Here is a 24689-nt window from a genome sequence, read left to right on the forward strand (position 1 = left end):
CGGGCACCATTCATTCAGTGAGTGGAATTTTATCAATTACCTTGGGGTCTCTCTTTCTCTCAGACCATTGCCCTCTGAATTTCCTAAAAGCTGCGTAACACCCTTTCTCTCTGGAGACCAACACTCATAAAGCGGATGGAAGTATAGTGTGGCAGTATGTCAAATAGTGCCTGAAGCCAGCAGCCGGGATGCTGCTCCCTGACCTGTCAAAAACATCTGTTTAGCACAAACCACATGGCAGTTTCTCTGAAGACTAAAACAACAGCCCAGGAGGTAATTGCTATTTCAGTGTTCCTTCTGGCTTGAAGTGTGCTGAAGCAATACTCAATTCCATTTCAATCTGTATTTACTGAACACTCATTATGTTCTGGGCACTGGGCTAGGCACCAGGGGGAATACAAGGGAAATATAACACAATTTATTGGGGAATACGAAACACACACACTGAACAGTTAGAACCAACAAAGGATAGAATATAATCAAAAGTCTAAACACAGAACGGTTAGGAGAGGTCAGAGAAGAGAGAGGTCCTAAGCTGCTAGACCTAGAAAAGACTTCAGGGGTCAACTGTCCATTCAACATTCACTGACTAAATATTTACCGAACGCTGCCATGTGCTGGGGACGTGGAAGGTGGTAGAGGGGAGAATAAAACTCAGTTCTTTAGAGGCAAGGTTCAAGTTATAAGAAAAACTGGAAACAGAATCCATGTCTTACTCATCATTCATTCAGCTGATACTAAATGATCATCTGGTATGTGTCAGGCCCTGGTCTAGATGCAGAAAGAACGCGCTGCATGCTGGCAAGGCATGTCTGATACTTGACCAGTTGCATAAACCTGCACCGGTTTCTCAACAGCCCTCCACTTCCTTTTCCTCATTATAAAATGTGGATAAGAGTGCTCCCTCAGAGTGGATGTGAGCATTAAATGAAGAAAAAATATAAAGGCCATAGCACAATCGCCGATGCAAAGTGAGTGCTTAACAAACGCCAGTTGCTGTTATTGTTCAGTAGATAGAACATGGTCCCCATCCTTAAGAAAGTTATCTTAATTCTAATGCAGAAGATAGGCATATTCCCAGATCCATGTGTCTTCCTGATGCAAGAGCTTTGGGGAAGACATAAACAAGTAGAATGAAAGTAAACAAAATGAGAACAAGAGTGAAGAGAGGTGAACGTTTTATAGGACGGAAGGGGCAGAATGTTATGAACAGCCAATTTTATTTATTGCTTTTCCAGATCTACAAAACAGGCAGATCTCTAATCCTGGAAAGTAAAACATTCAGAGGTCAACTTGTCCATGTCCCCGTCTCCCATCTATTAATTAATTAATTATTAAAGGGCACTAATTAAAAATCCATTATCCTCTCACTCATACTCCAATAACATAGGTATCGTGACCCGTGGTCATTTGGCCTTGAAGTACTCTGAAGTTCTGGCATATTGAAAATAGCCAGGGGAGAAGGAAATAGTAGAAATGGCTCTTGCAGGGATGGGACTTGGGAAGATAGTTCAACAGTGAGGCTTCTTCCTTTCCTATCCCCACCTAGCACAGAGCAGAGTTCAAATGTCAATGTCCAGGAGAAAAAAAATAAAATTTTAGTTCTTACACATACAGGGATATACCGGGGAACTAATTTGGGAGATAGAATAGGACTGTCCAGACAGTGGTGATGCTGGCTGAATGCAGAAGATACATTTTGATCATAGATTTGATCAAGCTGATAGGAGACTAGTAATCCATCACTAAGTGTAAGAGAGTGTCAAATAGGAACTCCAGCTCCGAAGGGTGGGAGAACAGAAGCTGTTTTGTATAAATCAGGGCAGCAGTCAACCAAGCTGGAGTTCAGAATCAGGTGACTTTCCAGGAATGGGGACAAAAGACAATCCATTTAAACCAAGCACATAAAATGAGCATGGGTGGTAAGTTCTGGATGCCCAGGGGTTTCCATATAAGCACATCAGCCATGGTGTGGGCAAAATTACCGCATATTCTAGTCTTTAGTATGGATGAGACTTCTAACGTGTAGCCTGACCGAATTCTCATGGCTTGGGACTACATGAGACTGAGACCCCCACCTTCATTAACTCATCCTGGACAAGCACCCACACGAAGACCAAGAGAGGGGTCAATTGGGGAATACGAAACACACACACTGAACAGTTAGAACCAACAAAGGATAGAAGTCTCCCCCCTTCCTGACACAATGCTTAGTGAGAGAACGGGTCTTCCCATTCCCTTCAACTTCCCTGTCACCCTAGCACCAGTCTTCGGTGACGACACCCGAGCAGGAGACACCCCACTTAGCCCCGCTCCAGCCCTGATTCAAATCAAATGCTGACACTTGCCAATACTGCTCGAAATGTCACAGCAGCAGAGGCGACCCTTCCTCACACTCCTTCCTGCTCCCCAACTGCCCCCAATATACTATTGTTTTTAAGCGGCTCATGTGTTAATTAAAAAATAGGAATCAATTGGCCTCATCTCTCCACTCCAGGCTCCTGTGCACACAAGGATTAGAGCTGCCTCCACTTAAGTCAATTAGAGATAAGGAGAAGCTGACATTTCCACAACCTGCCTTATCACACCGCTCAAAAAACGGCTCAGATTAAAATGTACAAAGATGATTTCTTTAGTCCTTTTCCTCCTCCTTTACTTTCTTTTAATCATTACGAAGAAAGCTGACAGTCCAAACTGATGGTGGAGATGCATGCTCTAGCCTGTGGCGACCAGCCATCCTGAAATGCCCGACCTGTCGGTGTGAATAATGCTGCAGACCGGGGACTCTGCCGGATGCTGGGGTGCAGAGAAACATTTGACCTGTGCCTCACTTTGGGGCCGATAATTATGATGCAGTAGAAAGGGTGACCAAGAGTCAAGACATTGGCACAATGCTGCTTAACACACAAATTAGCCTCTTTGGCCCTTGGCTTCTCTGAGCCTCAGTTACCTTAGCTGTGAAAGGGGGCAGTAATGTTGCCCACAAGTACTTTTATGAGGCTCAGGAGAGAGCACCTGTGTGCAAGTGCCTGATACGGAGCCTGACACGAGGGGTGCTTAATCAATGTTTCAGTTGAATCCGAACGCACTGGGGTTCACACTAGATAATTCCTGAATGGAGAAAGGAGGCAGCTCACAAGTGACCCCATCTATCATAAACATTTCTACTTGTTGATCACAGGCCTTTATTCCAGGCAATTTAGATATACTTTACCACTAAAGCAACCCAGCACGTTTGCTATTGTGATCTCCACTTTAAAATGAGGAAGCCGAAGATCAGAGAGATTAATTAACTTGCTAAGGTTCACCCATCTGGTGAGTGGAGAGCTGGGATCTGAACCCAGAGCCCATTATCTCTCCATTACCTCCTGCCCCAGTGGTGCTGAGCAACCGTGGGAAAGAGAAGAAGTGTGGTCTTGTGACCTTCACAGTGAAGAGGGCACTACCTTATTGACACTGGCCTGGGAATGTATTAGCAATTTTCCAAATTTGCCCAGTCCATTAGCTAGGCTTTTTCTAGCTACCTTTGACTCCTTGCCCACCCAGCCTCTGGGAAATGCTGAGGACGAGCATCCCACAGTCTCACTAGCCACCACTGGGTCCTTCTCCACATCATCGCTCAGCACACTGCCTCTCTCAGCTGGCCTTCCACCCTTCCTCACAACCGCTACTGGCAGACAACGGCTGACATTGAAACGGTTCTTCTGGCGTCCACGAGCTGTGCCGGGGTCTGTAATCATGGCTAACGCCGATCTGTGGACACTGTGTGTGTTGCCCAGATCCCCCTCCAACGAGGACTCAGTGCTCCAGCTGCCAGGAGTGGCAAAGACAGGTGCTAGTAGCCATCAGCCCCCTCAGGGACCCTCTTACCTGGAGAGAGCCATCTTACTCAAGGGTTTTTCCTCTTTCCCAGGTGGCCCATACTACAGTAGACCTGGCCACCTCTGCCTGCTCAGGGTTACTCTGGAGGGCCATTGTCAACCAAGGCTCCTCCCTGTGGAGTATACCAAGGGGGTGTTGGCCTGCAACATTGTTTGGATTGTCTCTTGTCCAATCCTGCTTCCTTACTCACCTTTCCACAGGTGTTCATTTCAAGGACACTCCTCAACTAACAACTTCTTGCTAACTTTTATCTCAGGCTCTGCTGCCTGAAGAACCCAATTTCAGAGTCAGGTAGGTCCTACTATTAACCACACTTTACAGTTGAGGAAACAGTAATTGGTTAATAAATGGTTGTGTTAGAAACCAGATTAGTCTTAGACCAAAACCCCACATACACTCTTTTGCCTTAACAGGTTTTACTGACATGTACCTGCTATTCACTGTATGTACTACTGAATTTTCACTATTTTCTACCTCAAAACTATCATTTCTTTGTTCATCTGCTCTTTCTGGGGAGTGACTGTGGCAGATTAAAGATGGCCGCAAATTATTTGATAGTCCCACCATTGAGAGGTGGCTTCCAGTTATGCCCTGTCTGAATCTGGCCCAGCCTCCATGCCTTGATAGACCAATTGAGTATAGCAGAAGTGACACCAGGCCAGTGCAGACCCAGCCTGAGAAGACTGGAAGCTTCCATCTTGGTCCCTTGGAGCTCTAGATTACCATATCAAAGTCCAGCACCCATCCTAGAGAGACCACATAGAAATGGCCTGAGTCTACATGGACAGGAAAAGAAGCCCAAGTGAATATGGCTTTACAAAGCAGCAAGGCATGTGAGGAAAGTTGTTTTGGACCCTCTAGACCTATGCAGTCGCCAGCCAAATACCACCAACTGACACTAGTTCATACCACATGAAGCAGAGGAATTATCCAGTTGAGTTCTGACCAAATTCCTGATCCACACATCAGGATGGTTTTAGTGTAGTTTAACAATAACCTACTAGATGAGACACACATCTCCTGAATTACTCTGAGAAGTCCTCTACCCTTGTCTTCAATCTCATGTCCGCTGGAGACATTTTCCCTCAGCTACACTACCTTGCCCAACATCTTAACCCTCCCCAACCCCATCCTTCCTCTTTATCTTCACACTGGCAAGGAAAATAATTCACCTCCAGGTGTAATTCATTTTCTCTTCTTGACTTCCAAACCTCGCAAATGAGTCATCAACATATACAACCTCAGCTTCTCTACCACCCACTTCCTTGTTGGCCTTTGAATTCTGACTTCTATCTCTTCCATTCTTTGATTTCAAAGTCTTGGAGTTTAGTAGATGTTTTTGAATTACAGCGTTTAGTGGCATTTTCTTAGTTTAAGCGACACTTGCTTTTGGGAAGCCATTCCTGAAATTCACCTCTGCAGACTAGCATTACAACTGCTGGCTCTCCTCCTTGAGGGCTTTTAGCATTCATTCATTCATTCATTCATGCAACAAATATTGATTGAGGATCTGTGCTCAGATGCTCTCTGTGACTGGAGGGTCCCAGACCACTTAGTAGCTGAAAAAATGTCCGGGTCAGAAATGGGGAGTCACAGTCATAACCAATCTCACCTAGATTTTAGAGATATCTATAGATGCTTTCCTCACCAGTTCCCAGGACTGAGGCTGTCCCAAGATTTGTCCTTCTAGTCAACCAGGCGATTCCCAACTCTGGCTACATATCACCAAATACTGATGCTTGGGTCTCACTTCTGGAGATTCATTAGTCTAGGGTAAGACCCAGCAAACAGTGCATTTTAAAGGGTTGCTGAGTGATTTTAACATGCAGCTGGGGCTTGAGAGCCATTGGCTGACCTAAATCCTTCATAATGCAGCTTAAGATTGTTTCTCTTGCCCGTTGCTCTGTGAAGACAGAGAAAAGCACTGGTTGGAGAATGTTTTAGACGCTTGCAGTTTTCCTGAAATCTCCTTGCAGCTTTTCTGTCCCACATTAAATGATCCCAGTTCCTCCAACCCTTCCACATAGGTCTTATTTGTAGCACTTTAATCACTCTGTAATCTTGTTTTGATTTAGCTCAAATAGGTCTGTTTCCCTGGAGAAAGCGTTTCCAAGTTAGATGTCTCTGTTTTACAGAAACACATAACCCTGATAGCAGGCAATGAAATGCATATCAGTAAAGATTTCAGCAGATCATTTTGTTTTATATCTGCACTTGTATTAGCTAAAAAGGAAACACCACACATATCAACGGAGGGGCTTTTTCCGTGTTGTCCCACAAATATTATTAGCAATGCATTTGGTCACTGAATTTATGAGTCAGCTGATTTGTACGGAGCTTGACTTTGGTTCTCTCAAATCTATCCTTCTTCCAGTAACTGCAGTTATCAATAATCCTAAGAAAAATAAGATTTGCTCAGAAGCCAGCCTGTAAATGCTGGACTTGGAAGGACAGGGGGATCCTGGACGGCCCCAGCAGTTAATCAATATACACCCATGAGTTTGATTAGCAGCCACAAAATGACCCATCTCTTTAATCCAGGAACCCAGAGCCACTCTCTGCTGTTATATTTTCATATATATCTGCATGGTCTTTTTTTCATATAAAACACATCAATTTAATTTTACTTTGCTTATGACTCCAAAAGAAGTTTAACCTAATATTATATTAGGAAGGAGAGAAACATGGATTGATGAAAAATCCAGACATAAAGGTCTTCAAAGATCACAAAGGGGAAGCAGAAGGTAGTGACATATAGATGTAGGAGTCTTAGTAACATTTGGAGTAGAGATGAACATATTTGACTCAAATATGTGCAGCTCCCTTTTAGTACATACTTGGATTGAAGGGTGCCAAGTGGTAGTTTTCAGAAAAAAAAAATTTCCCTTTAAAGATAGTATAAATATAAAGCTTTTAACTCATTCAGTTGTCAAGATAAAGTAAGGGTCCATGGCATGACAATAATGACTGGCAGCTGTCGTAAGACACAAAGGATAGAATCAAAGTTAAGCATCATAGATCAATAGTATTTGGGCGGATTTTTAAAAAGCTTTTCCTGCTCCCTGAGTTCCTAAGAAAGAGTCAAGATCTAAGGACATTCATAAATCAAACTGCTTTCTTAGACACCACCTACAGATGGTGGAAAGATATTAAAGAGAATCGACATTTGTTGTTTCTCAGGGTCCTCTGAACTTCTTGATGGAGTGGAGTCAACAGACTCCTGGTTTCAAATTTCATCTCTACCATTTATAAGTTTTATGGTCTTAGGACAACCATCTAAATTTTTCAAGCTTAGTTTGTTATCTTAAGACTGCGATAATATCTGATTGTCACGAGGACTCAAGAGAATCTTTATGAAGTACCCAGAACAGTGCCTCCACACACTGGATGCTCAGTAAATATTTATTATTATTATTATTATTATTATTATTATTATTTGCAGCTCCTACATTACCAACACTAGAGGAATTATAGGATCACTCAGAAATTTGATGTTATATTATCTGGTGATTCTATGATGCAAATGTGGATGGAGAAAGAGGTTGGAGACCCTTCTCACCACCTCCTAGGTACAGAATGCAAGATACTGCCTCTTATGGAGACCTACAGGTAAAGAAGAGTTGGGTTGGTCAGAACTAACTGCATGCCTCCCCAACAAGCAGGTTTCTGGTCTTAGTGAAGTCTCAGATGGGAGAAGGGGCCAGGAGAAGGATGAGGAGAGATATGTCCCAAGATCTCAATTTTGAATTCAGGGCTTTTCTCCATGAAGCCAACCCTGGAAGTAGCTAATCTGATTACTGTTCAGAAAAGTAGGGGAGGCATAATATTTACCTAATGCTACTTCAACATACCAAATGGCAAAACTCCTGATTTCCATTCATTTAGTCTCTATTAAAGGTATCAGAGGTTATTTATTGATGCTACTAAAGAGAAATAAAAAGAAAAATATAGCTGCATTATGGGACGCTTGGAGTATGTCACATCTGAAATGCCCCTGAAATAAGCTTTGGAAAACATGTTGGCCTAATTAGTTATTATGATCAGGTATCTATGGAAACAGCTATATATTTGTCCTTAAGCCAGACAATCACTTACTCATTTACTAGCATACAATCCATACAAACCAAGCTTACCACTTATGTATATATATATATATATAATATATATATATATTTGTATGTGTTGCAATAAGCTAATATTGCAACACATACAAATATAGAGCAGAAAATATAATGAAAATAAACAAATGGAGGGAAGTGGGTCTGTTACACTGGGATGGTGTCCTGCCTACAGTGAGTAGTATCTAAGGAAATTGAAAGGCCCAAAGTTGATTTTATTCACAGCATCAGTTTTGAATGAGCCCAATGAAATACCTCCCCAATGGTGTAGCAGAGGAAGAAATTGTCCTATTAATAGCGCACTTCAGCTACATTATGGGTTAAATGGGTTAACTGGGTTTTTGTTGAATGGCCTTGTAACATAGTAACCATTTATAACATAATTTCTATGGGAGAATGTGTACTGAATTCCAAGTACTCAACTCCTGAAACACAGCCTCTGTGTGATGAGGACTTCCTGTGTCCTCAGGGAAACAGCCGGGTGAAATAGGAGAAGCCCTAGGGTTAATGTCCACGGATCTGGGTTCTAGTCCTTCCCTTGCACTTACAACGTGACTGATTTGAGACTTGCATCTTCTCCAGGCTTAGCTACGTCAGCCACAAAATAGAAAAGGTGGTATCTTTTTCATCTAGAATATAAGCTCCACCAGGGCAGAACCACGCCTGTCTTAATCACCTCGGCTTCCCCAGCCCCTCAATAAATATTCGGTGAGTGAAGGAAGGAATGAATAATTGCCTACATCTCAGCATTGTAAGCAGAATCAAATGGGATAATGCATGTGAAAACAATTCCAGAAGCTGTAAAATGGAATACAAATGAGAGACATGATAATTATAACCTATTGTTACAGACAGAATGTCACCTTCTGTGAGTTCCATGTAAATGAGGATGTTTGTGTTCGTGCTAATTCGAATGGCTGAGCCGATATCCAGAATACTGAGCGCTGCAGATGGGCCGTGCAACCTCGGAGAGCAGCAGGGGCTGGTGCTACAGGGAGGGGTGGGAGAGTGGGGAAGTAAGTAGGAGAAGTTAAACAAGGGAGAACTTTGGCTGGAAAATGGGCTAATTAGACCCAAGGGCTGACAGCAGGCAAATATAGGTATCCTTGTCTTTTCAAGGACCATTCCATGGACTAGAAGGCTATTCTGCCTGAGCCTGAGCAGAAACAAAGAAAAGCTAGACCAAAGAGACTGGCTTCCACTCTGGTCGGCTTTAAAAAAAAAAAAATAAAAGCGAAAAAATGAAAGAGCAGTGCTTGGCCAACGTGTTAGGAAGGACACAGGTAGGGCATACGTAGAAAAGAGGATTTAACATGTAAGTGACTGAAGCAGAACTCGACTGGGTCTCTCCACACCACTGTTTGCCAGCCTGCAGATCATTTTTGCCTGCTAATAATGACTCTTGTGATTATGTTGTTGGGGTGCACTCAACGCTAATATTCAGGCTGTGCAGCAGGGGAAGGAAAGAGCGAGCATGATAAGGGAAGGGTCTCTAGGACGGTGACCCTGGAGTCTTTGTTTGGCATGTGACATGGGCATTTAGAGTCTGGTTTTCCTATACATTATTCAGAATCTTTTACAAGCATCTCGGGTGCAATCAAGCATCCATTTGCAGGGCGTGATTGGGATACCTATAAATTGAGAGCCAATCAGCAGCTTAGACCTTAGCCACAGCATAGACAATGAGAAGTCAGGCTCTCTGATCACTATCCAAAAGATTCTGTGCCACAGCTGGGAAAGACTTCCCGATCAGCTGGCTTATCTCCCCTTGAGCAAGCATATCGCTACTTCCAATGGTGACTTCCATATTAAGATAGATAGCCACCTGATAGGCCATAGTCACCTTTCCTGCAACACCAACCAACCCCAAAATGCAATCTAAAACGGGTCTATATCTACTTCTGTGGAAACCACTTAAAAGGGGCCAGGGGGAGGCAAAAAGAGTCTTTTTTACATTACAGAAGAGAGAGGGATAGAGAAAAAGACAGAGAGATGACCTTGTCCCTGAGTACTCACACAAGACATTCTTCTATGCCATTTTTCAAGTTCTCCCTCCTCCAGTGTCAAGTTAATACAATACATATTTTCTCATAATGCAGGGTGCAACTTTTCACGAGGGACGGGGTCGTCCTGTGGAAAGGGCACAGGCTGGTGACTCAGAAGCATGAGGCTGGATCTAGCAATGCTACCCCGTCTCTGAACTAACTGCCTCAGAACCCAAGCGTCGGGTTTCCATCTGTTCTGTGAAATAAAATAGTACCTACCTCCTGCTCCACAGGACCATCATGTAAATCAAAGGAGATAATATATGTAAAAGCACTTTGAGAAATTAAAAGCACACCCTAGAAATAAACCATTGATTAAAGGAATCTGCAGGAAATCTTCCATCCAGCAGTATCTTCTCTAACATATTTATTTTTCAAACAAACAAACAAACAAACAAATGCACACAGCTGTTAAGGGGACACTAAGTTCTATTCAGCACATTGGAAAGGTTACAAAGTTCAGCAAGTTGTCTGTATTTTCTCTCCCTCTCTCTCTCTTTTTTTAAAAGATTTATGTGTTTATTTGATGGGGGGAGGGACAGAGAGAAACCTAAGCAGACTCTGCACTGAGCGTGAAGACTGACATGGGGCTCGATCTCACGACCCTGAGATCACGACCTGAGCCAAAACCAAGAGTCGGACGCTTAACCAACTGCACCACTAGGCGCTCCAAATTGTCCGTATTTTCTAAACCCAGTGCCATATGGGTCTTCTCTTTGTGACTATTTTCCTACCTAGAAATTGGGTAGAGAATAGACATTTGTTCAGCGCTACCATGGCGGGACTCAGCATAATTAAACAAAAATGACTGTAAATTAGCCTGGGCATTCACAGGAAGCTTTATATGTGTAATCTCTCTGAAACATTCCTCATTTCTATGCTTAAACACCTGATCCAGCCAAACTGGCCAAATGAGCAAGAGGAAAGCTCTGATCCTAGGGCCATAACTCCGTAAGTTCACTAACTGTGAATTATTGTTTTGAACCGGGCTTGGCTTCCAAGGCCAGAATCACACATTCCTAAACTAATGTGCCTGACACCAGCAGAAAATGATCTCCACAATTCTCACCTTGAACTCGGGGGGAACTCCTACCTCATCTGCTACCTGCTCTCTGGATAGGTGACTCTATCTAAGTCTGCAGTTTTGCCTTTAATTATCCACCACATTTAAGGGTTGAGGAAGTGTGTAAGTGGGAGAGGAAAATACACAGCACCAAATTGTTCAGCAGGTGAGTGCATGTTCAAAGGCAGGGAGGAAACACCACACAATATGGGCAGAGAGCCCTGTTCCTGGCAATATTCTCTAATGCCACGGACTCTCCCCCAGGCCAGGTATGGGTATGAACAGATAATGGGACCCTACTGTGCACTGGCCACTGGGCTGGACACTTGGCATACATGAATTAATGGGCTCCTGTATCTGCATTTTAAAATCTGCTTTTCCAAGACTGGCACTAATACCAGTATTAATAATAGCTCACAGTGCTTGAGAGTTATTCCATGCTGGACAGTCAGCTGAATGCTTTGCATGGTGCTTCCCATTTGAATTTTACAACAACACGATGAGGTAGATATTAATATCATCCACACTTACAGATAAGGAGGCTGAAACTTAGGAAAAAAACAAAGGGTTTGCCAAAGAAGGCACGAGTACATATCAGGGCAGGCATTCCTGCCCCACCTTTCTGACCCTGAAGTCTGTGACCCTTTTCCTTCATCAGCTGAAGCAGAATCCTAAATGAGAGAATGAAGTCAAGCATTTCTGTTAGGGGCAATTTTCTTCTGCTCTCTCCCCTGGGACATTAGTGACGGTATCAGCTGACTTACTATTATTATTATCATTATTAATACATTATTAATAAATTTTCAAGGGGAGCCTGATGCCAGGGCTCACGAGCATAACTTCCTCTGAGCAGGAGGCACAGTGAAAATACGGGTGTCTATCAGGAGGGCAGTGGTGCTGCAGGGAAGGGTACATTTGATTGTCTTCCCCCTGGGCTGGGACTTGGCAGAAAGCCACTTCCCGACACATAATAAAGATAAAACTTAACCTCTGGCCCTCCACCACCCTTATAAGTCTCCCTCCGAATCTCAGTCTGTCAAGGTCTTTGCACAGCAATGCTTATAAATACGCTTGGGCTTCCAAGGACTCTGCCCAGGCAGCCAGAGACACCCTACCATCCCCCATATAATCAATATTACCATAGGGTTAAAAGGTAATCATAATACTTTAGATCCTTAAGCTCCTTTGAGCCTCAAAAAGTTCCAAGCACTTTCATATTGGTTCTTTCATTCTATCTTCCCCACATCTCACAGTGGAAGGAGGAATTAAGGAAGGAAGCTGCTATCGTTCCTTAATCCCATCTCTCACAAACTTGAAATTGGAACACCTTCGCCTCATACTGGAGGCAGAGCTGACCCTTGGCTTGTGTTCGAAGGTCTTTCTCTGTCTTTGTTCGGTGTTTGTGGTCCGGCTGGCTGGGCCACCTCCATGGTGTATTGCCATCTCTGTATTCTGCTCTGGAAATCCCAGAGGTTGGATGCAGAGGCCCTAACTCCTCTGTAGCCTCAGCACAATGCCCTCCAATAGGCTGGTGAAGGGAAGCTTCCTACTGACAGGCCAGGCTGTTTCTTTCTAGAAAGGAGATGCTGCCAGTGTGAAGTGTTGACCTCACTTTGCACTCTGGGTTCATTCCCTCAGCAGTCGATGGGACCCTGCTTATGCATTAACACAGTGCAGCTTGTGAGGTCCGGCGGTGGGGTGTGGGGGAGGCAGAGATGGAGCCTTCCCTGAGGAAGTGAGGAGGGTACAGCCTCATAGGCAGAAAGGATGCATTCACGGAATAGAACAAGGAGCTGAATGCAGTTGGAGAAAAGGACTGTGGGGGCCAAGACAGGATATCAGGACCTGCCTCTCGTCCAGGCTCAGAACCTGGCTCCAAGTCTCAGTGATGCCCTGTGTAGGGCGGAGCAAGCAAATGCTAACTTGGGCAATTTATCTAGATGAAGGGACAGGAAACTTTCCAGAAGGCAAATCTGGGCCAACACAAGGTGAGAGCAGAGTGTGGGGATGGCCCTTCAGGGACTAAGCAAGTGACAGATGTCCTTCTCCCCCAGTTGTGGATCCAGGTCTGGCAGGGGCTATGGAGACAGGGAGAGGACAGATAACATAGCAGAGCGGCCTATGGCTCAACAGTACCTGCTGGGCCTGGGGAGCGATTTCATATCCCACCCTGTGAATGCCTTTCTTCTCTGAGTCATGAACTTAGGAACTCAGAGCTGGGGCTAAGCTTGCTGCCAGGCAGAGACCAACAGAGCCCAAGGAAGGAGACTCTGGCCATTTCACACGGGGCTCTTCAGAGCCAGAGTCTGAGGAGTGAGTGTAGCTGCAGGTGTGGTCTCTGGGCTCTTCATCCAGGGGAGATCTCCAAGGTCCTGAAGTTCGGGGCCCTCTCCCAGGGCTCGGTCTTTAGGGAGCCGCTGCCTGGGCTGGGCCGAGTAAGGGTGATGAAGAGCAAGGGCACCAGGCAGTGGCCATGGCCATGGAGACCTTGCGATTGGAGATGGGCAGCAAGGACAGAGATTTTAAATGTATTCAGAAAAGAGAACCAACAAGAGACACATGAGCAAACACCTAACAAATGATTTCTGTTATCAGTTCAGTGCATGCTTCAACGTGTGTGTAGTGGGTGGCTCTAGAACGAAACAACAGCCCCACAGTGAGGTCCACTCATGTCCCCGGGCTCTCATTCCACTCCGCTCCTCCCTAAAGAGAGATTTGACCACCAGGTCCGAGGTTCACAGGTGGGCTATGCAGTATGGAGCTGGTAGGTCTCTGTGCTTGGCTGGGTGGTTCACTATCCAGCCCCTTTACTCTTCTTTTCCCTTCCTGTACCAGCGGAATCTGCTTGGATGGCAGGTGGGCCTGGCGTTGCCATATGACTGGAAATCCTGGGCCATTGAGCTGGGCCGCGTGCCTGTCATTCCAGGTGTGGGTCAGGTCCTTCTGCATTCCTGCTCCATGAGGTCACCCTCTGACACAGAGATTGGATTTGCAAAGTGCTCCCAGTTATAACGGGCTTCAGTAACTGCCTCTGTTTGTGCCATAAGAGCTGAGGATTGTGGGGACAGAATGGAACTAGATGTTGCCTATTTACAAGTGTGTGGAAGGAGGAGGTGGAGAGCTCAGCTGCCAGGTGCCTCAGCTCATGATTGCCCAAGACAATAATCCTATCTTTCTGGCTTCCTGCAATTGGGGATGGAGAAAAATCAATCCTAAGCAGTCATGGATGCAGTCATGTAATATGTATAACCTTGGGGTTTTTGTTTTGTTTGGGTTTTGCTTTTTATTTTCATTTTTTTATTTTTTGAAGTGCAAGCCTGTAGTCAAACTTACATGAAGCCTTAGGCTTCACATTGAAGGCGGGAGGTATTGGTGGTGTTGTATTCACACTGTCCTTAAGCAGGGAGAGAAATGAGGGGTGTTTTGGAGCTTGCCGGGTAATAGCATGAATGTCATGGGAGACCTGGCCAAACACAGGTCAAGACTGAGGGTCTCTGGCAGCCAGGCTGCCTTCCTCTCGCTTTGATTCAATTAGGTCTAGGGACCACTATGCTCTTCCCACTGGCTGCTGGCAGCTGGCCCAGCCCTACTTCCTGGGCTCATCTGCCTGGCTCAGCCCTGAGAAGGTGGCTTGGCTCCTCCTGAGCTTCTGGTGCTGGTCGGGAAGCCCGTGTCCACCAACTACCTGGCCTCTCGGCTCAGATGCATCTACATTTGTTGTGGGTCTCCGAGGAACATTAGATGAGCTCTTAAAAGCATTGCTCAGAAGACCACATGGTCCAGAGCACAGGGCTGATAAAGTGTTTTCAAGGGCACCAGCTCCCTTGACCCTCTCAACAGCTCTGGAGGAGGCCCATTCTCTTCAAAACTGTTTTCAACCTAAAGATCCCGAGTTTCCCAGAAATTAAGTGATTTCCCCCAACCACACAGAAAGTTGGAGGCAGAACCTAGGTTAGGGTATGATGTGCCAGGTTCCTTCCACACAGATGGCCCCTGACTCCTTCCAGAGAATCAGGGGGAGGACTTCACCGCAGAGCACTCTTCTCACAGCCTAGCGGTTCCTGAGAACCCTGTCCAGCCAGGGATGAGCAGAAGGCAGAGCCCTGTGCCAGCCACCCCCATACAACATTAGCTGCTTCAGTTACACGGGCCCCTGGGACTTTGAGAAAGGTCTAGTGATAATAAAATGAAAGCCATGATAACCAAATGATACTAACAGTGATATGGCAGGTAGTAATTGTTATTCAAACTGAAAAAATAAGTGAGGCTCAAGTTACTAGGCACTTAGGAGAAATGAGTAAATTGACTATAGTCTTACGAGCTGAAACTTGGAGATGGATTTGACCCGAGGGCTGTCTGGCTCCAAGCCCCGTTCTTTGGATGGCTTTGGAAAGGAAAAAAGGTAATCAGAGCCATCCATTTCCTATCTCTACCAGAGAATGACACAGGCCAGGTGCCTTTACCCTGGAAAATGCCCCTGAATAGGTTCTGCCTCTCTCGGCTGGAGCCGTGGAGCCCTTGAGCCAGAGTGGAGACTGAGTGGCAAGCCTGCTGGGGCTGGTGGGCACAGGGAGGAGGGGAGTGTGAAGCTGGGATGAGGAAGGAGAGCCCCACATCCCAGGGCTCATTCCCAGCACTGGAATGGCACAGTTTCTACCCTAAGTGGAAAAGTCTGGATCTTTTCATGCAACTTGTGAATTGCCATCCCTATGATGGCCATGTGCTTCCAGGCCCACAGTCTTCATCTCCCCACACACTGCTGGATGCTCAATCCCTGAGCCACAGGGACCAAATTCTTGAGAAATGGAAAACCACATCTCCACTTACATTTCACCTCCTTCGTGAAGTCTTCTCTAATCCTCCTGCTTAATGATCTGATTCTTCTTTGATGGCTTGTGGCATTTGTATTGGTATCGTGCAAACAGGCATCATCTTATTTACTGTCCCCATTCTGCGTGAAGTAACGGGCCCAAGATGGAGCTTTATTTAAACAGCTTCTAGCTTTGTAAATCTGGCCGAGACTCTGTACCTCTTTGAGCCTCCATTAGCTTATCTCTAAAGAAGGAATTAACATCCCAACCCTCTCTTACCAATGGAGAATGGAATGAGACAATGCTCTGAAAATATTCCATACTATCAAGAGCCATATAATGACAACAATTACTTTGATGTTTAACTTATGGATATATCCCGCCTTCCCAGGAAATTTGTAAATTCCTTGAAAACTAGAACTGGGTTTTATATTTCTTCATATCCTCCCTGGGGTCTGGTTATAAAAACATTATTGCTGAAAGCTTGCCCTGGAGAAGCTTACATTTTGGGATGGACAACAGCATGCTCATGGTGCCATGAATAAATCCACTGAATCATCTGTCTGCATCTGGGGGAGGAAGGTGGCAAGCAAGCAAAGGAGGAAAAAAAGACAGGAGAAACCAGAAAGAATTGACAGACATGCTGTAAGGACAGAGTAAAGGGGAGCTTGAAAAGGAGTGCTTGGGATATGCCCATGGACCGGGCACCCATGTTAGGCAGTCCTTGGGCAGACCCCCAATTTAAGATCACTCTTCAGTGAAGCTTTCCTTCTGAGGCGGCCTGCCCCCCGAAGAGGGAAGAGGATTGTGCCCACCTTCCTGGAGAACACAACTTGGTGCAGTGGGGGAGGGGCAGGTTGGATTTAAATTCTAAAATCTGGGTTTGAGGCCTAAGTCAACAACCTAAAACTGGTGTATCCTGGGACAACTTTTTTTCAGGTTTCAAGACTTACCATCCTTCTCTAACATGGAAAAACTACAATCTGCTCTTTCTCATCTCTTGTGGTGATCTAATGAAACTGCGAAACTGTGTACTAACATAAGGACCTAGCTTCACAGGGAGCTCATGCTTAAAGGGTAATTAATCTCAACATAAATTATCATATTCTTTTTAACAGTGATTTTGCTCTGAGGCATCAATTTTAACCCCTTTAACAGGATGAGTCAATTGCATGTTTCTCCATAATATCCACCATGAGCCTTTACCTGGGTCCTGTTCCTTTGGACTCAAGATGACAGAGGTACCAGCTTTTGGTCAATATCCTTAAGTCCTCTGCCCTCCAGCCCTCAGAAACAGAGGTCTTAGAAAACCAAATGCAAAGGAAAGGAGGCAAAGAGTAAAGTACATTTCCTATGGGCCCATTGCCTCATTTCCATCAGATTCTGTCTGGTTTCTTAGGCCCTGGGACTGTGGACCTGCCATATTTTCCTGGCTTCTCTTGGCTCTCCAGAAGAGTGAGTAACTCATCCTGAACTAGATCCAGAGCAGCCCCTCAGAGGGCCCAGCACATGGCCTGCACCAGCGAGTGAGTCCTCTCTCCCTGTGGCTTCCTCTCCTCCTCAGAGTGACTTGGCAGGATTTATAGGGCTGTCCCAGCGACACGCCATCTCAGTAACTGCAGAATGGCAGTTGTAAAAAATCCCATTTGCCAGGGTATTAGAATCCCATTAGCACTCCCGATGGAGAAATAACCTCGACCCTTCAGAAGGAATTAAAGATATTTGGGCACCAGCATTTGGAGTGTTATAGGCCCTTCCCATGTTTGGATGATCACACCAACAGACATAAAGCCTCAGGCACCAGATGTCCTTGGTCCATAAACCCCTTGAGAAAAGTCCTAGGAATGATGTATGAAAGGGCCTCCAGTCCCACAAACAAGCTCCAGAATAATCAGAAGGAATAATTGACACAGGGCCCTCCGATCTGTCTGCGCTGGAGAATGAGTCATTTTAGAAGAAGCCAGGTTTGGATTTCAGATTTTAAAGATTCTCTTACAACCTCTTACATCTTTTTTTTTTTTTTTTTCCATTTCCCCCTATGCTAACTCCATTACTAGAGTGGTAATTGACATCAAACAGAAACATTGACAAAATTCTCATGCATGTGGAGTGTCAGAACAGAATCACCTGCAAAATAAAAGGATAATAACAGAGGTACATTGTTATGATATCTGGTATAATCATCCACTTTATCAAGAAAGAAACAGAGGCTCAGAGAGGTGAAGTAACATGCCCAAGATCACACAGCTGGTTACATTGAAGTCTCCTCATCCCCAGTCTACATTTCTGCCAGTACCCTTTCTGCCAGGGAGGGGAAAGATAGTTCTCAGCTTGTCTGGTCTCTCACCTCCAGGCATTTCAGATCACGGGCTCTGAATACGCTGAGTGGCCGCCCATCGCTTTTCCATGTGTGTGTGAGTATGTGTCTTCGTGTTTACTTCCTCACAGTACACAAAGCCACGGTGGCAAGGACTGATGTCAGAGAAGTCAATCTTAAAGCCTAGAATTTGCCATGTGTTCTCTCTGTGGCCCCGGCCAGGTTATTTACCCGGTTTTGATTTTAGTCTGTTCATCTGTAAAATGAGGATAAATAAGGGCACTGTGTTGCTTTTCAGCATCTTGGGGATCTTGTTCAAATGCCAACTGACTCAAAAGGTCTGGGGATGGGAGTCTGAAGTTCCACAGTTTTAAACATTCCCGGGCGACCCCGATGCTACCATTTCAGGGACCACACTGAAGATCGAGGTCATTGGGTTTTGTAAAAGTTAAATACAATGAAACATATAAAGTCCTTAAGATAGAATACTAATTCAATAAATGGTAGTTGTTCATATTACATGTTTGAGATTTAGAACTTACACCATAGATTCAAGAGCATTTTTAGAGAGCTACTATGTGCTGTGAACTGAGCTACACACAGGGTGGCCCCTTGTCCTCTAACCGTGAAACTACTATATGACAGGTCCCATGATCCCTGTTTCTTGGACGTGGTTCAGCGGGGCCCAGAGAGGTGAGTGACTCCCCCATGGTCAAGTAGGATGGAGGTTTGATGACTGTGGGGCCAACGTGTCTTCCCACCCCCCGCTGCAGGTACAGAGCAACATCTGGCCTTTGTGTTAACAGCCTCTGCCTGCCTTCTGGCCCGGGGGTCAGACAGTGCTGAGGACGGTGTGGGTGGATTTCAACAGGGATTATGTTGATTTGGAGACATGAGTGCCAACTGCCAAAAGAAGAAAGATGGCTGCAGTCAGGCTGGCGTTGGGGGAGACACAGGTGCGGGCAGAGGGCGCGGGAGGGGTGGACAGACTGACAGCGGGCCCCATGGCAGGGAATCTACAGATCGATAAGTAGGAAGACTGATGGTTGACAGATGTGTGGGGGTGCACCAACACCCAGATGGCCGTGGCGTACACAGACCAGGCAGAGTTTGTATGAGCTGGGAACCTAGGTAGAGGTAGACAGGCCCAGGGACAGGGAGGGAGGCGGCACATGTGATTTGGCAGCGCCATCTGTGAGTGAGAGAACCTCGGCGAAGTGTGCAACGGACTCCAGATTCCATTTGGAGCAGGGGATGGGCAGTAGGGTGGCCCTCGGTGAATTGAAAGCCCTTCTAGTTCTCTGCCAAGTAACCTGATCTGGGAAAGTCATTCCTACCAAGCCCCAAGGGGTTAACCAGGGCTGAGCTGGTTGACTGCAGCTCTGATTTGAGGGCATCCTCCAGTCAGGAGAGGACAGGGGTCTCTGTGTGTCCCCAGGGAACTTGAGCCCAGTGGATCTGCATTCTGAAGTCAGAAATGGCCACAGGCCACCAGAACAGGCCCAAGTGTGTGTGTGTTGGGGGGGAGGGGGCATGCAGCACAGAGAGGAAGAGGAGCACAGAGGCAGCTGGGGGGGGGGGCTCTGCACCAGGCAGGCCCAGATGTGAAGACAAGCACAGTATTTAAAGTGGGTGCATCAGCAGCAGGGGACCTGGGGGGGCGGGGGTGGCAGCCGGCCCAGATGGTCCTGATGTGAGTGGTCCTCAGGAGCCTGAGTCAAAGCGAGCCAGATAGCACCTTTGCTGGAATCCAATCTATCAGAAAGGCTGTGGCTCAGTCGCCCTCGCTCAGACCTGCCTATTCTAGAATCACTAACAGCCCTTTGTGGTTGACAAGGTTGTTGATGGCATCTGAATTAATCCCTCCTCCTATTAACTGCACCTCTACGTGGTTGGAAAAAAATGCATAAGCATGCCACCTAGCCCAAGTTTAAGTTTATGACTTCAAATATCAATACACCTGAAATTGCCAGTGATCCTGGGATACTTTCCCAGTAAATTTGCTTTTCCTTCCACCAGAGAGGACTATCCTACAGCTCCTGCTTTCTCCTTAGGCCTCCAAACCTCTTTCTCTTCCCCCTCAGGTAAAGATCTCACTTCTTACACCTCAGAGGAGCTGGAAACAATCAGAACAAAGCTGCAATCCATAATCTTTTCTTCCCAAATCTCCCACCCGCGTATCCTGCTTCTACTTCAAGACAACTCCTCACCTGTGCTCAAGATTCCCTTTTCATCCCATTTTGTCCCCCCCCTCCACTCAGGACTTTGTTCCTGCCTTTATTCACCTCTTTGTTTCTTCTCCGTTCGTAGCTTCCCCTTTCCTGGAGAACTCCCACCAACACACCGACTCTGCAAGCTGGCATCCTTTATTGTCTCCCCCAGAAAATAGGAACAAGCAATATCAACGGAACAGAGGTTGCACCGAACTGTCCTGGAAAGTTCCCAGTGTTCTCCACCTGTAGATCGTCCCCGATCTCTCCCTCACACAACACATTCATTCAATAAGGATTTTGTTAAACACCTAGGAAGGACCAGGCCTTGTCCTGGGTGCCAGGGATATGTCCTATTAATTATACAAAAGAAGCAAAAGTCCCTGCCCCTACAAAGCTGTATCCCAGCGGGAAGACTGGGGTGGGAAGGGGAGTGACCTGGAGAGAAATAGGGCAGGGAAAGGGGGAGCAAAGGAGTACCAGGGGTTAGTCAGGATTTGAAGTGGCATCTGCCTGGCAGAGGGCTCACCCCTCTTGCCCTGCCTCTGTCGCCCGCTGTTCTGGGACAGCACAAGCTCCTGGGTCTCCTCCCTCGTTTGCTGGCTTCTCCTCTTTTTCCTGACCCCCCCCCCAGTCCTGCAGGGCCTGGGTCCCTCCTCCCCTCCCTGTTCTGTCTACGCTTTCTCTGTGGGCTCTTGTCCAGTCCAGAGCTTCAGTACCACCTGAATGCTGATGTCTCCATCCTCCACCCTTCCCTGAAGCCCAGACCCATAGACCCAATACGCCATGACATCTCCACCAGAAGTCAACTGGTCATCTTAAACTTAACATGTTCACAACAGAACTCTTGATTTCAGGCTAACCCAAGGTGCACGCATGCACACACACACACACACACACACACACACCTGTTCCTCCTCTGGTCTTCTCCATTTTAATAAATGATGTCACCAACCAGCTGCTCAGGCTAAAACCCTGGTAATCAGCATTGATTCTGCTTTTTCTTAGCCCCTGTCACACACACAATTCTACAGCAAATGCTATCATAACTGGCCCTCTAAAACACTGTCTGGCCCATTTTGTGTCACCCCCACTTCAACATTACAGTAGCCTCCCCTTACTTGTGGGGATACACTCCAAGCCCCCCAGTGGATGCCTGAAACCACAGATAGTCCCAAACTATATATACTATGTTTCTTCCTATACACACACACTTAGGATAAAGTTCAATTCATAAATTAGGCACAGTAAGAGATTAGCAACAATAATCATAAAATAAAGCAATTATAACACTATACTGTAATAAAAGTTATGTGAAATGTGGCCTCTCTCAAAATATCTTATTATATTGTACTCACCCTTCTTCCTGTGATGATGTTTGATGATAAAATATCCATGTGATGAGATGAAGTGAGGTGAATGACGTGGGCCCTGTGACGTAGCCTTAGGCTTATTGACCTTCCGACAGCATGTCAGAAGAGGATCTTTTGCTTCTGGGTGGAGATTGACCTCAGGGAACTGAAACTGTGGAAAGCAAACCCACACATCAGGGGGCCTACTGTATCTCTCACTTGGACTGGAAGAGCATGGCCATTGGTCCTTTCAATTTCATTCTCTAAAAAAGCAGCTAGAATGACCCTTTAAACACGTGCATCAGATCTTAGCATCCCTGTCCTGAGAACCCTCCAGTGGTCTCCCAGTACGCTGCAGTAAAGCCTGAACTCCTTCTCTTGATGGCAACATCTCCTTGCCATGGCCCTGCCTCCTCTCTGCACCTCGTGCCCTGCCATGTGCCTCCCCACTCCCCCACGTTCCCACACAAGAGTGGTTCCCAAACATGACAGGTCCTCCTCCCCATCCTCTACCTGGGACATTCTCCCTCTGGATATTACACAGCCAGCTCCTTTTATCTGCCTGAAAGTTACCTCCTCAGATAGACCCCCACAGACCACTCATCAGCCACCATCACCCCTGACACCCAGCCGCTCTGTGTCCCCTTCCTTCAGAGTCTTTACAGCCCTCACTGCTGCCCAAGGAGCATGGTTGGTGTCTTGTCTCTGTTTGCCATCTGTGACTCTGACCAGAAGGTAAGCTCCATGAGGGCAGGCAGGTTGCCTGGCTGGCTGGACTCTACGTAAGTGGGCAGCTTGGAGGTCAGAATGTCCGAGTTTGGCTTCCAGCCACACCACTTACTAACTGTGTGGTCTTAGGCAGATTCCTTCACCTGCCTGTGCCTCAGGGAGCTCATCTGTAAAATGAGGGTAATGATGATAGCGCCTACCTTGCAGGGATGTTGTAAAAGATGATAAATAAATACAGAACATGTGGAATAGAGCTTCATGGGGATTTTTACTCAATAAATATTCGTGGAATACATAAATCTTAGATCCTAATGATTCCCTTGGGGATAAAGATCTAAAAAAAAAAAAGAGGCAAAAGCTCCTTTCTGCACAGGCTCCTGCTGTCTGGGGTAACAAAATATATAACCTGTCCAAAGAAGGAAAAAGGACATGTGGAGTCCCACAGTCATGAGGGGGCAGGGCTCCGCAGTTTGGAATTGAGGAATGAGCAAGCACACTAGTCCCCACTTCCTGGCACCCAGGAGGGCGCTCCTTCGAGGCACGGCAGGGCTGGGAGTGCAGCAGAGTACCTGCAGCCTTTCTAGAGAATTCCACCGTGTCTACCCCTTCCAGTGACACACAGCGCTTCTGTCCCGTGATTGGTGCCAAGCACACATCACCCAGGGGTTTCATTTGCAGTGAGGTAGCTTCTCCAAGAGGCAAAACGATTCACAAAATATTAAAAGAGAAACAGATTAATGGAAATATGTATACAGCTGACCTACAGGTACACATCAAAAGCACAGGATACTGTTGGAGCATATTAATGAAGGGGGAGAGGAACTTAATCTGGATTGGGGTCTCAGGAGATGTTTTTTCCCCTGATGCAAAAGAAGCTTAGCATATTAAAAAAAAAAAAAAAAAAAGGAAAAAGAAAAGGCCAGTGTGTTTGGAGAATTGTGAGCAGGAGGGGAGTAGGTGAGACGAGGCTGGAAGGGCACAGAGGACAAGTTAGAGATTTTTGCATTTTTTTTCCCCAAGAAGAAAGAAAAGCCAATTTAGAGATTAAAAGAAGAAAATTAGATGATCCAACTTGGGTTTTACAAAGAACATTCTGGCAAAGTGTGGAGAATGGATTGAAAAGAAGCAGAAGTGTTGGGTGGGAAGACCTTCAGGAGGCAGGGGAAGAGGTGCACTTAAAAGATTAGAGTGGCTTGGACCAGGGTGGTGACAACAGATGTGAAGGGGACCGAGCGGGTGTAAGCAAGGCCCTTGACCCGTTTCAGCGCCATCTGAACGTTGGGGAGTCATTACCATTAAGCCCATTTTAAAGATGAGGCTGAGGAGGCTCAGAGTATGTGAGTACCCAGGTTACCCAGCTGTTATTTGACAAGATCATATTTAAGCCCATGTCTAGAGATCCCAAGAATATTTTCTTTGTCTACCACATCATTTACTCCAAAAAGAATATGTAGAACTATCAAATCCGTGCTCCTCTGAATTATGGACATAATGTTCTCCAGCACCACATGAGCTGTAATAATCATTTTTGCTTTATTGTTTAGCTCCTCCGGACTCCGGAGTAAACTCCGAGTGCTGGAATGGAATGTCCCAGGGGCCACTTGGCCAAGTGACACTGCTCTGAGGAAGGCAGAGCCAGGACCAGCCTCCTGCTACTGCAGAGTGCACAGGTCACATCTCCTGCCTGGAACTGACACTGGCAAGACAATGCCAGTTAGAAGTGCCCATGGCAGGAGCCGGCATCCTCCTGCTTACCAGCAGGTGTCTCCAGAACAGGGCAGGCGAGAACAAAGGAGATCAAATGAGGAGCTGAGCGAGTGGTCACCCCCTCCTGGCAGCTCTGGCCCTGGCCCCCCAGCCAGCCCTCTCCAACAGAGCTCCTTTTCAGGTCCCAGCTCAGCCCTACTCCAGAATGGGAATGAGCTGCTCATGTATATGCAAATGCCAAGATGGGAAGGCAAGCTGGGGGAATTAGCATTTTTAATGAAACAAGACCACAGGGAAAGAGCAGAAGTAATGAGCAATAACTTGCTGTGATTTTTTTTTTTTTTGAGGAAAAAGAGGGGAAAGGTCCTGGCCCCAGGACAGACCTCAGAGTCATCTGCAGGACTCAGAGGAATCTTATAATAATCATAATAGAAATAATAACAGAATCAATAAAA

At 46.1% G+C, this 24689-nt stretch overlaps 1 protein-coding gene across 2 annotated transcripts in view; it reads right to left on the minus strand.

The window, feature by feature from the left end:
* Positions 1-24689, minus strand: part of NTM (neurotrimin) — a 943472-nt gene that overhangs the window by 785262 nt on the left and 133521 nt on the right. Inside the window, exon 2 of one of the 2 annotated variants that reach the window (XM_078058759.1) lies at positions 21805-21970. The exons of the other annotated variant lie outside the window; for it this stretch is intronic. The gene's annotated coding sequence lies outside the window, so the exon portion shown is untranslated. The remainder of the gene's footprint in view (positions 1-21804; positions 21971-24689) is intronic. 2 annotated transcript variants of the gene reach the window in all.

This window comes from Halichoerus grypus, chromosome 11, assembly GCF_964656455.1.
Source record: "Halichoerus grypus chromosome 11, mHalGry1.hap1.1, whole genome shotgun sequence".
NCBI lineage: Eukaryota > Metazoa > Chordata > Mammalia > Carnivora > Phocidae > Halichoerus > Halichoerus grypus.